Source organism: Somniosus microcephalus, chromosome 4, assembly GCF_052327205.1.
Source record: "Somniosus microcephalus isolate GS21.2 chromosome 4, FLI_Smic_1.0, whole genome shotgun sequence".
In the NCBI taxonomy this organism is placed as follows: Eukaryota; Metazoa; Chordata; class Chondrichthyes; order Squaliformes; family Somniosidae; genus Somniosus; species Somniosus microcephalus.
Window position 1 is genome coordinate 119,483,176 of NC_140990.1, and position 17,677 is coordinate 119,500,852.

Consider the following 17,677-nt stretch of genomic DNA (forward strand, 5'->3'; position numbering starts at 1 on the left):
GTATTATTAGGTGGACAGATAGAGCTCTCTGCAGCCGAGAGTGAGAGTACCGAAGGCTGTGTTGCCTACCCGGTGCCAGGGTTAAGGACATCTCCTCTGGGCTGGAAAGAAACTTGCAGTGAGAGGGGGTGGATCGAGTTGTCGTGGTCCATGTTGGTACAAACGAAGTAAATAGGACTAGGAAGCCGATTCTGTTAAAGGAGTATGAGCAGCTAGGGGTCAAATTAAAAACAGAACCTCAAGGGTAATAATCTCTGGATTATTACCTGAGCCACGATCGAATTTGGCTAGGACAAATAAAATTAGAGAGTTAAATGCGTGGCTCAATGACTGGTGTGGGAGAAATGGGTTTTGCTTCCTGGGACACTGGCACCAGTACTGGGGCAGGAGGGAGCTGCTCCGTTGGGATGGGCTTCACTTGGCCAGTGCTGGGACTAGGGTCCTGGCGGATCATATAACTAGGGCTGTAGAGAGGGCTTTAAACTAACTTGTGGGGGGTGGGGGGGGGAGGTTCCTAGAGAGCAAATAATAAAAATGACAACAGAGAAGGTCATAGATTTAGGTAGCAGTGGAGAAATTAAAAACCAGAGCGTGTCAGGAAGGGGCAGAAGGTATGGAATAACAGGTAAAGTAATAAAAAGGGCAAAAGCAGGAACTAAGTGTCACAAAACATATTTGAAAGTTCTCTATCTGAATGCACGTAGCATTCGTAACAAAATAGATGAGTTAATGGCACAAATAACGACATATGGTTATGATCTTGTGGCCATTACAGAAACATGGCTGCAGGGTGACAATGCCTGGGAATTAAACATACCAGAGTATTTAACGATCAGGAAGGACAGGCAGGAAGGAAGGGGAGGTGGGGTGGCTATGTTACTAAAGGAAGGAATCACTGTAATACAGAGAAATGATATTGGGTCAATAGATCAGGATAATGAAACAGTTTGGGTGGAGGTAAAGAATAATATGGGGATAAAACACTAGTGGGCATAGTCTGTAGGCCTCCGAACAGTTGCAACTCTGTTGGACGGAGTACCTATCAGGAAATAGTTGAGGCTTGTAATAAGGGAGCATCTATAATTATGGGAGATTTTAACTATCATATTAATTGGACAAATCAAATTGGGCAGGGCTGCCTTGAGGATGAGTTCATTGAGTGTATGAGGGATGGGTTTCTTGAGCAGTATGTAACTGAACCGACCAGGGGGCAAGCATCCTTAGATCTGGTCCTGTGTAACGAGACAGGATTAACTAAAAATGTCCCAGTAAAGTATCCCCTTGAAATGAGTGACCATAACATGGTTGAATTCCAAATTCAATTAGAGGGTGAGAAGGTTGGATCTCATCAAGCGTGCTAAGCTTGAATAAAGGAGACTATGAAGGTATGAGAGCAGAATTGACTCGAGTGGATTGGGAAAATAGATTAAAGGGTAAGACGATACATGATCAGTGATGTACATTTAAGGAGTTATTTTACAACTTCCAAAAATAATATTTTCCACTGAGAAGAAAAGGGTGTAAAAGAAAAGAGCCATCCGTGGTTAAGTAAAGAAATTAAGGATAGTATTCGACTAAAAACAAGGGCATATAAGGGAGCCAAATCTAGTGGGAGGATAGAGGATTGGCAAAACTTTAAAAGACAGCAAAAAATAACAAAAAGATTGATTAAGAAAGGGAAGATAGATTATGAAAGTAAATTAGCAAAAAATATAAAAACAGACAGTAAGAGTTTTTATAGTTATAAAGAAAGAAAAAGGGTGGCTAAAGTAAATGTTGGTCCCTAAGAGGATGAGACCGGGAAATTAATGGTGGGAATTATGGAGATGGCAAAAACACTGAATGAATATTTTGTATCAGTCTTTACAGTAGAAGACACTAAGAATATCCCAACACTGGACAAACAGGGGGCTATAGGGGGGGAGGAGCTAAACACGATCAAAATCAGTAAGGAAGTGGTACTCGGTAAAATAATGGGACTCAAGGCGGATAAATCACCTGGACCTGATGGCTTACATCCTAGGGTCTTGAGGGAAGTGGCAGTAGGGATTGTGGATGCATTGGTAATAATTTTCCAAAAATCCCTGGAATCAGCAAAGGTCCCGGCAGACTGGAAAACTGCGAATGTAACGCCCTTATTTAAAAAGGGCAGTAGACAGAAGGCTGGAAACTATAGACCGGTTAGCCTAACATCTGTGGTAGGGAAAATATTGGAGTCCATTATTAAGGAGACAGTAGCAGGACATTTGGATAATCATAATTTAATAGGACAAAGTCAGCATGGTTTTATGAAGGGGAAGTCATGTTTGACAAATTTGCTGGAGTTCTTTGAGGAAGTAACATTTAGGGTAGATAAAGGGGAACCAGTGGACATAGTGTATTTAGACTTCCAAAAGGCATTTGACAAGGTGCCACACAAAATTTTATTGCTTAAGATAAAAAAATCACGGGATTGGGGGTAATATTCTGGCATGGATAGAGGATTGGCTATCTAACTGAAGGCAGAGAATTGGGATAAATGGTTCATTCTCAGACTGGCAATCAGTAACTAGTGGTGTTCTGCAGGGGTCAGTGCTGGGTCCCCAACTCTTTATAAACTATATTAACGATTTGGAGGATGGGACCAAGTGTAACATATCAAAGTTTGCAGATGATACTAAGATTGGAGGGAAAGTAGTGAGTGAGGAGGACATAAAAAACCTGCAAGGGGACATAGACAGGCTACGTAAGTGGGCAGAGATTTGGGAGATGGAATACAATACTGGAAAGTGTGAGGTTATGCACTTTGGCAGGAAAAATCGTAGAGCAAGTTATTATCTTAATGGCAAGAAACTGGAAAGTACTGAAGTACAAAGGGATCTGTGGGTCCTGGTGCACGAATCTCATAAGGTTAGTATGCAGGTGCAGCAAGTGATTAAGAAGGCCAATGGAATGTTGGCTTTCATTGCTGGGGGGATAGGATATAAAAATAGGGAGGTATTGCTTCAGTTGTACAAGCTATTGATGAGACTGCAGCTGGAATACTGCATACAGTTTTGGTGTCCATACGTAACAAAAGACATACTTGCTCTCGAATCAGTTCAAAGAAGGTTCACTCGGTTAATCCCAGGGATAAGGGGATGGACATATGAGGAGAGGTTGAGTAGATTGGGACTCTACTCATTGGAGTTCAGAAGAATGAGAGGCGAACTTATTGAAACATCGGGACCAGCGGGAGCAGCGAGGAGGAGCTCGGGAGAAAACCCGGTGACCAGCGAGGCCCGAGACCAGTCGGGAGCAGTGTGGTGAGACCGGTATAAAAACCGGAGAGAGGCGAGGCCCGAGACCAGTCGGGACCAGCGGGAGCAGCGAGGAGGAGCTCGGGAGAAAACCCGGCGACCAGCGAGGCCCGAGACCAGTCGGGAGCAGTGTGGTGAGACCGGTATAAAAACCGGAGAGAGGCGAGGCCCGAGACCAGTCGGGACCAGCGGGGGCAGCGAGGAGGAGCTCGGGAGAAAACCCAGCGACCAGCGAGGCCCGAGACCAGTCGGGAGCAGTGTGGTGAGACCGGTATAAAAACCGGAGAGAGGCGAGGCCCGAGACCAGTCGGGACCAGCGGGAGCAGCGAGGAGGAGCTCGGGAGAAAACCCGGCGACCAGCGAGGCCCGAGACCAGTCGGGAGCAGTGTGGTGAGACCGGTATAAAAACCGGAGAGAGGCGAGGCCCGAGACCAGTCGGGACCAGCGGGAGCAGCGAGGAGGAGCTCGGGAGAAAACCCGGCGACCAGCGAGGACCGAGACCAGTCGGGAGCAGTGTGGTGAGACCGGTATAAATACCGGAGAGAGGCGAGGCCCGAGACCAGTCGGGACCAGCGGGAGCAGCGAGGAGGAGCTCGGGAGAAAACCCGGCGACCAGCGAGGCCCGAGACCAGTCGGGAGCAGTGTGGTGAGACCGGTATAAATACCGGAGAGAGGTATTGGTAAATAAAGCGCCCTAGAGCATACCTGTAACTGGGGTATTGAATAAATTTTTAACGAAATTAAAGGGGTAAGTCATGGCAGGAGAGTTCAGACCCGTGCTCTGCTCCTCCTGCTCTATGTGGGAAGTCAGGGATGCTGCCAGTGTCCCTGATGACCATGTGTGCAGGAAATGCATCCAGCTGCAGCTACTTGTAGACCGCATTGCGGCGCTCGAGCTGCGGGTGGATGAATTTTGGAGCATGCGCGATGATGAAAGGCTCATGGATAACACGTTTAGCGAGTTGTGCACGCCTCAGGGTAGGGCAGCACAGGGGGTGACCATCAGGCGGAGCAACAAAGGCAGGCAGGTAGTGCAGGGAACCCCTGCGGACATCCCCCTTTCAAACAAGTATACCGCTTTGGATACTGTTGAGGGGGATGACTCACCAGGGGAAGGCAGCAGCGGCCAACTTCCTGGCACTGGGGGTGCTCCTGATGCCCAGGAAGGGGGGGAAAAGAGTGGGAGAGCAATCGTGGTAGGGGATTCTATAGTAAGGGGAACAGATAGGCGTTTCTGTGGCCGTAGACGTGAATCCAGGATGGTTTGTTGCCTCCCTGGTGCCAGGGTCAAGGATGTCACTGAGCGGCTGCGGGGCATTCTGGAGGGGGAGGGAGAACAGCCAGTGGTCGTGGTCCACATTGGTACCAACGACATAGGTAAAAAGAGGGATGAGGTCCTGCAGCAAGAATTTAGGGAGCTAGGTGAAGGATTAAGGAGCAGGACCTCAAAGGTTGTAATCTCTGGATTACTCCCGGTGCCACGTGCTAGTAAGTATAGGAATAGGAAGATAGAACAGATGAATGCGTGGCTAAAGGGATGGTGCAAGGGGGAGGGCTTTAGTTTCCTGGATCACTGGGTCTGCTTCTGGGAAAGGTGGGACTTGTACAAGTCGGACGGATTACACCTGAACCAGGGGGGAACCAATATCCTTGCGGGGAGGTTTGCTAGCACTGCTGGGGAGGGTTTAAACTAACTTGGCAGGGGGTTGGGGTACAGAGTGGAGCTATAGTAGGGGGTGATTTACGGCCAAATACAGAGGGAAAAACAAGTCAGCTGGGAAGGCAGAGCAAATATGTGAAGGCAAAAGAGAATATGGCAGGGCTGGAAGGCATTTATTTTAATGCAAGGAGTCTTGCAAATAAGGTGGATGAACTGAAGTTGTTGTTGAACACATGGGAGTACGATATTGTTGCTATCACGGAGACATGGTTGAGGGAGGGTCAGGACTGGCAGCTCAATATTCCGGGGTATAGAATCTTCAGGCGAGACAGAGGGGGGTGTAAAAGGGGAGGGGGTGTTGCAATATTAATTAAGGAGTCAATTACTGCTGTAAGGAGGGATGATATATTAGCGGGTTCCTCTAATGAGGCCATATGGGTAGAACTTAAAAACAAAAAGGGGGCAAGCACTTTGCTGGGAGTGTACTATAGGCCCCCAAACAGTCAGGGGGAGATAGAGGAACAGATATGTAGGCAAATCTCCGAGAAGTGCGAAAATAATAGGGTAATAATAGTGGGGGATTTCAACTTCCCCAATATAAATTGGGACAGTCAGAGTGTGAAAGGCTTAGAGGGTGCAGAATTCTTAAAGTGCATCCAGGAGAGCTTTTTGAGCCAACATGTAGAAAGTCCTACAAGAGAGGGGGCGGTACTGGACCTAATTCTGGGGAATGTAGCCGGGCAAGTGGTGGAAGTGTCAGAAGGAGAGCATTTTGGTGACAGTGAGCATAATTCGGTGAGATTTAAGGTGGTCATGGAAAAAGACAAAGACGGCCCGGAAATAAGGGTTCTAAATTGGGGGAAGGCCGATTTTAATATGATAAGGCAGGATCTGGCCAAAGTGGACTGGGAGCAGCTGCTTATAGGAAAATCCACATCAAAACAGTGGGAGACTTTCAGAAGGGAAATAGAGAGAGTACAACGCCAACATGTTCCTGTAAAGGTCAAGGGTGGGACCAACAAGCAAAGGGAACGTTGGATGACAAGGGATATACAGAAATGCATTAGAAATAAGAGGGGGGCTTTTGGCAGTTACAAAAGACTAAAGACAGAAGAAGCCCTAGAGGAGTATAAAAAGTGCAGGGGCATACTTAAAAAAGAAATTAGGAGGGCGAGGAGGGGCCATGAAATAACACTGGCGAGCAAAATAAAGGAAAATCCTAAGATGTTTTATAAGTATATTAAGGGCAAGAGGATAACCAGGGAAAGGGTAGGGCCCATTAGGGACCAAAGTGGCAATCTGTGTATAGAGCCAGAGGATGTAGGCGGGGTTTTAAATGAATTTTTTGCATCTGTGTTCACTATGGAGAAAGACGATGCTGACATAGAAATCGGGCAAGGGGACTGTGACATACCTGAACATATTAGCATCGAGAGGGAGGAGGTGCTAGCGGTTTTATCGGGCCAAAAAGTGGATAAATCCCCAGGCCTGGACGAGATGTATCCCAGGCTGCTGTGGGAGGCAAGGGAGGAGATTGCAGGGGCTCTGACACTAATTTTCAGAACCTCTCTGGCCACAGGGGATGTACCAGAGGACTGGAGAACAGCTAACGTAGTACCATTATTCAAGAAAGGTAGCAGGGATAAACCAGGGAATTACAGGCCAGTGAGTCTAACATCTGTGGTGGGGAAATTATTGGAAAAAATTCTGAGGGACAAAATTAATCTCCACTTGGAGAGGCAAGGATTAATCGGGGATAGTCAGCATGGCTTTGTCAAGGGTAAATCATGTCTAACAAATCTGATCGAATTTTTCGAGGGGGTGACTAGTGGGGTGGATGAGGGAAATGCTGTGGATGTGCTGTACATGGACTTCAGTAAAGCTTTTGACAAAGTCCCGCATAGGAGACTGGTCAAGAAGGTAAGAGCCCTTGGGATCCAGGGTGCCTTGGCGCGTTGGATCCTAAACTGGCTGAGTGGCAGGAGGCAGAGGGTGATGGTCGAAGGTTGCTTTTGTGACTGGAAGCCTGTGTCCAGTGGGGTACCTCAGGGATCGGTGCTGGGTCCCTTATTGTTTGTGATCTACATAAATGATTTGGATGAAAATGTAAAAGGTATGATCAGCAAGTTCGCAGATGACACGAAAATTGGTGGGGTGGTAAATTGTGAGGAGGAAAGCCTCCGGCTACAGCACGATATAAACGGGTTGGTCAGATGGGTGGAAAAGTGGCAAATGGAATTTAACCCTGAAAAGTGTGAGGTGATGCATTTTGGATGGACAAATAAGGCAAGGGAATACACAATGAGTGGTAGGACCCTAGGAAGTACAGAGGGTCAGAGGGACCTTGGTGTACATGTACATAGATCCCTGAAGGCAGCGGAGCAGGTAGATAAGGTGGTTAAAAAGGCATATGGGATACTTGCCTTCATTAGCCGAGGCATAGAATATAAGAGCAGGGAGGTTATGATGGAGCTGTACAAAACGCTGGTGAGGCCACAGCTGGAGTACTGTGTGCAGTTCTGGTCGCCTCACTATAGGAAGGATGTGATTGCTTTGGAGAGGGTGCAGAGAAGATTCACCAGGATGTTACCTGGGATGGAGCGCCTCAGCTATGAAGAGAGGCTGGACAGGCTGGAGTTGTTTTCCTTGGAGCAGAGAAGGCTGAGGGGGGACCTGATTGAGGTGTACAAAATAATGAGGGGCATAGATAGGGTAGATAAAGAGGAACTTTTCCCCTTAGTGGGGGGTCAATAACAAGGGGGCATAGATTCAGGGTAAGGGGCAGGAGATTTAGAGGGGATTTGAGGAGGAACTTTTTCACCCAGAGGGTGGTTGGAATGTGGAACTCAATGCCTGAAAGGGTGGTGGAGGCAGGAACCCTCACAACATTCAAGAAGCATTTGGATGAGCACTTGAAATGCCATTGCATACAAGGCTATGGACCAAATGCTGGAAAATGGGATTAGACTGGACAGGGATGGATGGGCGGTGCAGACATGATGGACCGAAGGGCCTCTTTCTGTGCTGTAAAACTCTATGACTCTATGACTCTATGACTCTATAAGATTGTGAAGGGGTTGGATCGGGTGGATGCGGGGAGGATGTTCCCGATGATGGGTGAAACTAGAACTAGGGGGCATAGTCTTAGAATAAGGGGCTGCTCTTTCAATACTGAGATGAGGAGGAACTACTTCACTCAGAGGGTGGTAGGTCCATGGAATATGCTGCCCCAAAAAGCTGTAGAAGCTACATCATTACATAAATTTAAAAAAGAAATAGACCGTTTCCGAGAAGTAAAGGGAATTAAGGGTTATGGGGAGTGGGCAGGAATTTGGACATGAGTCTAGGTTCGGATCGGTCATGGCCCTATGGTTAGCGGAGCGGGCCCAGGGGCCGTGTAGCCTTATCCTGCTCCTATTTCGTGTGTCTAATTCTGTTAGATTCAGGAGATGGTTCTGTGACAGAAGATTGGCGGTTAGGATCAGATCAGCCATGATCTTATTGAATGGCAGAGCAGGCTCGAGGGGCCGATTGGCCTACTCCTGCTCCTATTTCTTATGTTCTTCTTATGTAAAAAGATTGGTCAAGTCAAGCGTAGGTCGCTTGCAGTCAAATTCAGCGGAATTTATAATGTGGAACAAAGAAATGGCAGACCAATTAAATACATATTTTGATTCTCTCTTCACAAAGGAGGACACAAATAACCTCCCAGAAATGTCGGGGAACATAGGGTCTGATGAAAGGGAGGAACTGAAAGAAATCAGTATTTGTAGGGAAATGGTGTTAGGGAAATTGATGGGATTGAAAGCCGATAAATCCCCAGGGCCTGATAATCTGCATTTAGGGTACTTAAGGAGGTGGCCTTAGAAGTAGTAGATGCATTGCTGATAATCTTCCAACATTCGATGGAATCTGGAACTTTACCCATGGATTGGAGGGTAGCTAATTTTACCCCACTATTCAAAAAAGTTGGTAAAGAGACAACGGGGAATTGCAGACCGGTAAGCCTGGCTCGGTAGTGAGGAAAATGCTAGAGTCCATTTTAAAAGATGTAATAGCAGGTCACTTCGAAAACAGTGACAGAATCGGACAAAGTCAACATGGATTTACAAAAGGTAAATCGTGCTTGACTAATCTACTGGAATTTTTTGAGGTTGTAACGAATAAAAAAAAATAACGGAGAACCAGTGGATGTGGTGTATTTGGACATTCAGAAGGCTTCTGATAAGGTCCCACATAAGATATTAGTGTGTAAAGTTAAGGCACATGGGATTGGGGGCAAGGTATTGACTTGGATAGAGAACTGGTTGGCAGATAGAAAGCAAAGAGTTGGAATAAATGGGTCTTTTTCCGAGTGGCAGGCTGTGACTAGTGGAGTGCCGCAGGGATCGGTCCTTGGACCCCAGCTATAAACAATATATATTAATGATCTAGACAAGGGAGCTAGATGTAATATCTCCAAATTTGCAGATGACACAAAGCTGGGTGGACGTGTGTGCTGTGAGGAGGATGCCAAGAAACTACAGGATGATTTGGACAGATTTTGAGTGATTGGGCAGAAGCATGGCAGATGCAATATAACGTGGATAAATGTAAGGTTATCCACATTCGTGTCAAAAACAGGAAGGCAGATTATTATCTGAATGGCAATAGATTGGGAGAAGGGGAATTGCAACGAGACCTGGGTGTCCTTGTGCACCAGTCGCTGAAGGTAAGCATGCAGGTGCAGCAAGCAGTTAAGAAGGCAAATGGTATGTTGGCCTTCTTAGCGAGAGGGTTTGATTACAGGAACAAATATGTCTTGCTACAGTTGTACATCGCCTTGTTGAGACCACATCTTGAGTATTGTGTGCAGTTTTGGTCGCCTTATCTGAGGAAGGATATTCTTGCCATGGAAGGAGTTCAGCGAAGATTCACCAGGCTGATACCTGGGATGGCAAGAATGACGTATGAGGAGAGATTGGGTCGATTGAGCTTGTACTCGCTGGAGTTCAGTAGAATGAGAGGGGATCTCATTGAAACCTATAAAATTCTGGCAGGACTGGACAGACTAGATCCAGAACCAGGGGGTCACAGTCTAAGGATAAGGGGTAGGCCGTTAAGGACAGAGATGAGGAGGAATTTCTTCACCCAGAGAGTGGTGAACCTGTGGAATTCTCTACCAGAGAAGGCAGTAGAGGCCAATTCATCAATATATATCCAAGAAGGAGTTGGATATATTTCTTAAGGCTAAAGGGATCATGGGGTATGGGGAGAAAGTAGGGACCGGGTACTGAACTTGGGTGATCAGCCATGATCACATTGAATGGCGGAGCAGTCTCGAGGGGCCGAATGGCCTACTCCTGCTCCTATCATCTATGTTTCTATGTTTCGATAATGCTAACTCACATGAAGCCCCATTCAATCATTCCCCTAAATCACGCGAAGAAACATTCACCCATCATCCAAAAACACACCAATACACATTCACCCATCATTCTAACTCACACCAAGACCCATTTACCCATCATTCTAACTCACAAGATGCATTCTCCCATCAACGTAACCCACAACAATATCCATTCACCCATCATGCTAACTCACACTAAGATCCATTCATTCATCATCCTGACTCACACCAAGTCCAATGAAACCATCAAAGTTACTCACAACAAGTCCCATTCATCCATCATCCAAACGCCCACCAAGACCCATTCACACATCATCCTAGCTCACTCCAAGACACAATCACCCATCATCCTAACACACACCAAGCCCCATTCACAGATCTTCCTAACTCACACCAAGCACCATTCATACATCATCCTAAATCACACCAAATCCATTCACCCATCATCCTAACACACACCAAGCCGCATTCACCCATCATCCTAACTCACACCAAGCTGCATTCACCCATCATGCTAACTCACACCACGTCCCATTCATCTATCATCGTAACCGACACAATGCCTACACACCCTTCATCCTAATTCACAACAAGTCCAATTCACGCATCTTCCTAACTCACATAAAGACACATTCCCCCATCATCCTAACTCACAAGATGACCCATTCACCCATCATCGTAACTCACACCAAGCTACATTGATGCATCATTCTAACTCTCACCAGCACCCAATCACCCATCATCCTAACAAACTACAAGCCCCATTCAAAAAACATCTTTAGTCACACCAAGCCCTGTACACCCATCATCCTAACTCACACCAAGACCCATTCACCTATCATCCTAACTCAAGACAAGCCCATTAAACCATCATCCTTTACACACAACAAGAAACATTGACCCATCATCCTAACTCAGAAATGACCCTTTCAGCCATCAGCCTAACTCACACCAAGTCCCATTCACACATCAGACTATCTCGCACCAAGACCATTCAACCATCATCCTAACTCAAAACAAAACAGATTCACCCAACATCCTAACACATATCAAGCCCATTCTTACATCATACTAACTCACACCAAGACCCATTCACCCATCCTCCTAACTCACAAGAAACCCATTCTCCCAACATCCTACCTCACACCAAGCCCGTTCACTCTTCTTCCGAACTCATAGGAATACCCATTCACCCATCATTCCAAATCTCACACCAAGCACATTTACACATCATTCTAACTCACCTCAACCTCCATTCTCCCATCATCCTAACTCAAAACTAACCCATTCACACATCATCCCAACTCATCACCAAGACAATTTACCCATCATCCTAAATCATACCAAGAGCCATTCACTCATCATCCTAACTCACACCAAGACCCATTCACCCATCATCCTAAATCAAAATAAGCCCCATTTACCCATCATACTAACTCACAACAAGGCATGCACTCATCATCCTAACTCACACAAAGTCCCATTCACACATCGCCGTTAATCACACGAAGAAACATTCACCCATCATCCAAATACACACAAAGACACATTCACCTATCAATCTAACTCACACCACGACCAATTCCCCATCATCCTAACTCACACCAAGGCTCATTCATCCATCAGTCTAAGTCACAAGGAACAAAATTCACCCATCCTTCTAACTCACAACAAGACGCATTCACCCATCATGCTAACTCACACCAAGATCCATTCATACATCATCATAAGTCACACTAAACCCAATGGAACCATCATCCTGACTCACACCAAGGCGCATGCATCCATCATCCAAGCACACACCCAAGAAACATTCACCCATCATCATAACTAAATCCAAGACACAATCACCCATCTGCCTAACTCACACCAAGCCCCATTCACCCATCATCCTGACTCACACCAAGATCATGCATCCATCGTACTAACTCACATTAAGACCCATTCACCCAGCATCCTAACTCACACCAAGCCCATTCACCCATCGTCCTAAATCAAAGCAAGACCCATTCACCAATTATCCTAACTCACACCAAGCCCATACACCCATCATCCTTACTCAGCACAAGCCGGATTCACCTATTATCCTAACTCACACCAAGTTGCAATCAGTCAACAAAGTAAATCACAGCAAGACACATTCCCATCATCCTATGCCAACCAAACTCCATTCACCGATAATTCTAACTCACCAAAGGCCCAATCACACATCCTCCTAACATACACGAAGCACGAGTCACCAATTATCTTAACTCACACCAAGGCCATTCAGCCATCATCCTAACTCACTCCAAAACCATTCACTCATCACTGAAACTCACACCAGGCCACGTTCACACATCATCCTAACTCACACCATGAACAGTTCACCCATCATCCTACTCACGCCAAGACCCATTCACCCATCATCCTAACTCACACGAAGACCCATTCACCCATTATCCGAAACCAGACCGAGCCCCATTCACCCATCATCCTAACTCCCACAAGACCATTCACCCATCATCCTATCTCATACTGAACTCCATTCACCCATCATCCTAACTCACACCAAGACCCATTCACCAATCATCCTAACTCACGCCAAGTTTCATTCATCCATCATCTTAACTCATATCCAGCCCGTTTGACCCAACATCCAACTCACACCAAGCCCCGTTCACACATCATCTTAACTCACACCAACACCCATACACACAACAAACTAAATCACACCCAATCCCATTCATTCATCATCATAGCTCAAACCAAGACCCATTCACCCATCATCATAACTCACACCAAGCCCCAATCACCCATCATCTTCACTCACACCGGACCCCATACACTCATCATCCAAGCTTACTCCAGGACCCATTCACGCATCAACCTAAATCACACCAAGACCCATTCATCCATCATCCTTATCACACTGCGCCCCATTCAAGCTTCATCCTAGCGCACACCAATCTGCTTTCATAGATCATCCTAACTTATACAAAGGCATATTCACCCATCAGCTTAACTGACCCCCGACCCATTCACCCATCATCCTAACTCACATCGAGCCCCATTCACCCAACATCCTAACTCATGCAAAGGCTATTCACTTATCATTCTAACTCACACTGTGCCATCTTCACCCTTCATCCTAACTCACTACATAGAAACATAGAAACATAGAAGATAGGAGCAGAAGTCGGCCATTGGGCCCCTCGAGCCTGCTCCGCCATTCAATGAGATCATGCCTGACCGTCCAAATTTAGTAACCTGTTCCTGCCTTCTCTCCATATCCCTTGATCCCCCTAGCTTTAAGAAATATATCCAACTCCTTCTTGAATATATTTACTGAATTGGCCTCTACTGCCTTCTGTGGTAGAGAATCGCACAGGTTCTCCACGCTCTGCGTGAAGAAATTCCTCCTCATCTCTGTCCTAAATGGCTTACTGCTTATCCTTAGACTGTGACCCATTGTTCCGGATTCCCCGACCATCGGGAACATCCTTCCAGCATCTAGTCTTTCCAGTTGTGTTAGAATTTTATATGTTTCGATGCGATCCCCTCTCATTCTTCTGAACTCCAGCGAGTACAAGCCCAATGGACCCAATCTTTACTCATACTTCATTCCTGCCATTCCAGGTATCAGCTTGGTGAATTTTCGCTGCACTCCCTCCATGGCAAGAACATCCTTCCTCAGATATGTCGACCAGAACTGCACACAATACTCCCGATGTGCTCTCACCAAGGCCCTGTACAACTGCAGCAAGACATCCTTGTTCCTGTACTCAAACCCTTTCGCTACGAAGGCCAACATACCATTTGCCTTCTTAACCGCCTGCTGCACCTACATCCTTACTTTCAGCGACTGGTGCACAAGGACACCCAGGTCTCGTTGCACTTCCCCTTCTCCCAATCTATTGCCATTTAGATAATGATCTGCCTACCTGTTTTTGGCACCAAAGTGGATAACCTCGCATTTATCCACGTTATATTGCATCTGCCATGCTTCTGCCCAATCATCCAACCTGTCCAAATCATACTGGAGTTTCTAGGTATCCTCCTCACTGCACACACGCCCACCCAGCTTTGTGTGGGCGTGATTAGCTGGGGTCCAAGGACCGATCCCTGTGGAACCCCACTAGCCACTGCCTGCCACTTAGAAATAGAGCCATTTATTCCAACTCGTTGCTTTCTGTCTGCCAACCAGCTCTCTATCCAAGTCAATACCTTGCCCTCTATCCCATGTGCCTTAATTTTACAAACTAATCTCTTATGCGGGACCTTATTGACAGCCTTTTAAAAATCCAAATACACCATATCCACTGGTTCTCCCTTATCTATTATACCAATTAAATCCTCAAAAAATTCCAGTAGGTTAGTCAAGCACGATTTATCTTTTGTAAATCCATGTTGACTATGTCCGATCCGGTCACTTATTTCCAAGTGTTCTGCTATTACATTCTTTATAATGGACTCGAGCATTTTCCCCACTACCGATGTCAGGCTTACCGGTCTTTAATTCCCCGTTTACTGTCTACCACCCTTTTTGAACAGTGGGGTAGCATTAGATACCCGTCAATCCATGGGTACTGTTCCAGAGTCTATCGAATTTTGAAGATGACCCGCAATGCATCTACTATTTCTAGGGCCACTTCCTTTATTACCCGAGGATGTAGATTAACAGGTCCTGGGGATATATCAGCCCTCAATCCCATCAATTTCCCTAACAGCATTTCCCTACGATTACTGATTTCTATCAGTTCCTCCCTGTCATTAGACCCTTTGTTCCCCGACATCTTTGGGAGGTTATTTGCGTCCTTCTTTTTGAAGACAGAACCAAAGCTATAGTGATAGGGGACTCAATTGTAAGGGGAATAGATAGGCGTTTTTGCAGCCGCAATTGAGACTCCAGGATGGTGTGTTGCCTCCCTGGTGCAAGGGTCAAGGACGTCTCGGTGCAGCTGCAGAACATTTTGGAGGGGGAGGGCGAACAGCCAGTTGTCGTTGTGCACATAGGCACCAACGATATAGGTAAAAAGCGGGATAGGTCCTAAAAGCAGAATATAGGGAGTTAGGAGGTAAATTAAAAAATAGGACCTCAAAGGTCGTAATCTCAGGATTGCTACCAGTGCCACGTGCTAGTCAGAGTAGAAATAGGAGGATATTTCAAATGATTACGTGGCTAGAGCAATGGTGCAAGGGGGAGGGATTCAAATTCCTTGGACATTGGAACCGATTCTGGGAGAGGTGGGACCAGTACAATCGGGATGGTTTGCACCTCGGCAGGGCCGGGACTGATGTCCTAGGGGGAGTGTTTGCTATTGCTGTTGGCGAGGGTTTAAACTAAAGTGGCAGGGGTTTGGGAACCTGAGCAGGATTACAGAGGAAAGGGAAACAAGGGAAAAAGCAAAAGACTGGAAGGAGAAAAACAAAATTAGAACTCAAAGAACTCAACGGTTTAAATCAAACATGGTCACAGTAAATAATAATTCATATAGGTCTGAGAGCGTTCAAAAAACAAGCCTGATTGTGTCTTAATTCAAGGAGCATTCGGAACAAGGTGGATGAATTAGCTGCACAAATAGAGGTAAATTAAATTGATTTGATTGGGATTACAGAAACGTGGCTCCAGGGTGGCCAAGGCTGGGAACTCAACATCCACGGGTATTCAATATTTAGGAAGGATAGGCAAAAAAGAAAGGGAGGTGGGGAAGCATTGCTGGTTAAGGAGGGGATTAACACAATTGAAAGGAAGGATATAAACTCAGATGATACAAATCTGTATGGGTAGAACTGAGAAATATCAAGGGGCAGAAAACGTTAGTGGGAGTGGTATATAGACCTCCAAACAATAATACGGAGGTTGGGGATGGCATTAAAGGGAAATTAGAGAAGCATGCAGTAAGGGCACAGCAGTCATCATGGGTGACTTTAATTTATATATAGATTGGGCTGACCAAATTAGTAAAAATACTGTGGAGGTGGAATTCCTAGAATGTTTACGGGATGGTTTTCTGGAACAATATGTCGAGGAACCAACCAGAGATCAGGCTATCTTAGACTGGGTATTATGTAATGAGAGAGGATTAATTAGCAATTTTGTTGTACAAGGCCACTTGGGTCAGAGCGATCATAATCTGATAGAATTCTTCATTAGGATGGAAAGTGAAGTAGTTGACTCGGAGACTAGGGTCCTGAATTTAAATAAAGGAAACTACGATGGTATGAGGCGCAAATTGGGTAGGATTAATTGGGAATGTCACTCAAAGGGTTGACGGTGGATAGGCAATGGCAAACATTCAAAGACCGCATGGATGAACTACAGAAGTTGTTCATCCCAGATTGGGATAAGAATAAAACAAAAAGGGTGACTCAACCGTGGCTAACAAGGGAAATTAGGGATAGCATAAGATCCAAGGAGAGGGCATATAAATTGGCCAGAAAAAGCGGTTACCCTGAGGATTGGGAGCAGCTTAGGATTCAACAAAGGAGGACAAAGGGATTAATTAAGAAGGGGAAAATAGAATATGAAAGTAAGCTTGCAGGAAACATAAAAACTGACTGTAAGGGCATTAATAGATCTGTGAAGAGAAAAAGATTAGTGAAATCAAGTGTAGGTCCCTTGCAGTCAGAAGCAGGGTAAGTTATAATGGGGAACAAAGAAATGGCTGACCAATTAAATGCATATTTTGGTTCTGTCTTCACAAAGGAGGACACAAATAACCTCCCAGAGATGTTGGAGAACATAGGGTCTGATGAGAGGGAAGAACTGAAAGATATCAGTATTGTTAGGGAAATTGACGGGCTTGAAGGCCGATAAATCCCCAGGGCCTGATAATCAACATCCTAGGGTAATTAAGGAGGTGGCCCTAGAAATAGTAGATGCATTGCTGATCACCTGCCAAAATTCGCTGGAATCTGGAAATGTACCCATGGATTGGAGGGTAGCTAATGTTACCCCACTATTCAAAAAGAGTGGTAGAGAGAAAGCAGGGAATTACAGACCGGTAAGCTTGACATCGGTAGTGGGGAAAATGCTAGAATCCATTATAAAGGATGTAATAGCTGAGCACTTGGAAAACAGTGACAGGATTGGACAAAGTCAACATGGATTTACAAAAGGTAAATCGTGCTTGACTAATCTACTGGAATTTTTTGAGGATGTAATTGGGAAAATAGATAAGGGAGAAGCAGTAGATGTGGTGTATTTGGACTTTCAAAAGGCTTTCGATAAGGTCCCACATAAGAGATTAGCGTGTAAAGTTAAGGCACATGGGATTGGGGGCTAGCTATTGACTTGGATAGAGAACTGGTTGGCGGACAGAAAGCAGAGAATAGGAATTAACGGGTCTTTTTCCGAGTGGCAGGCAG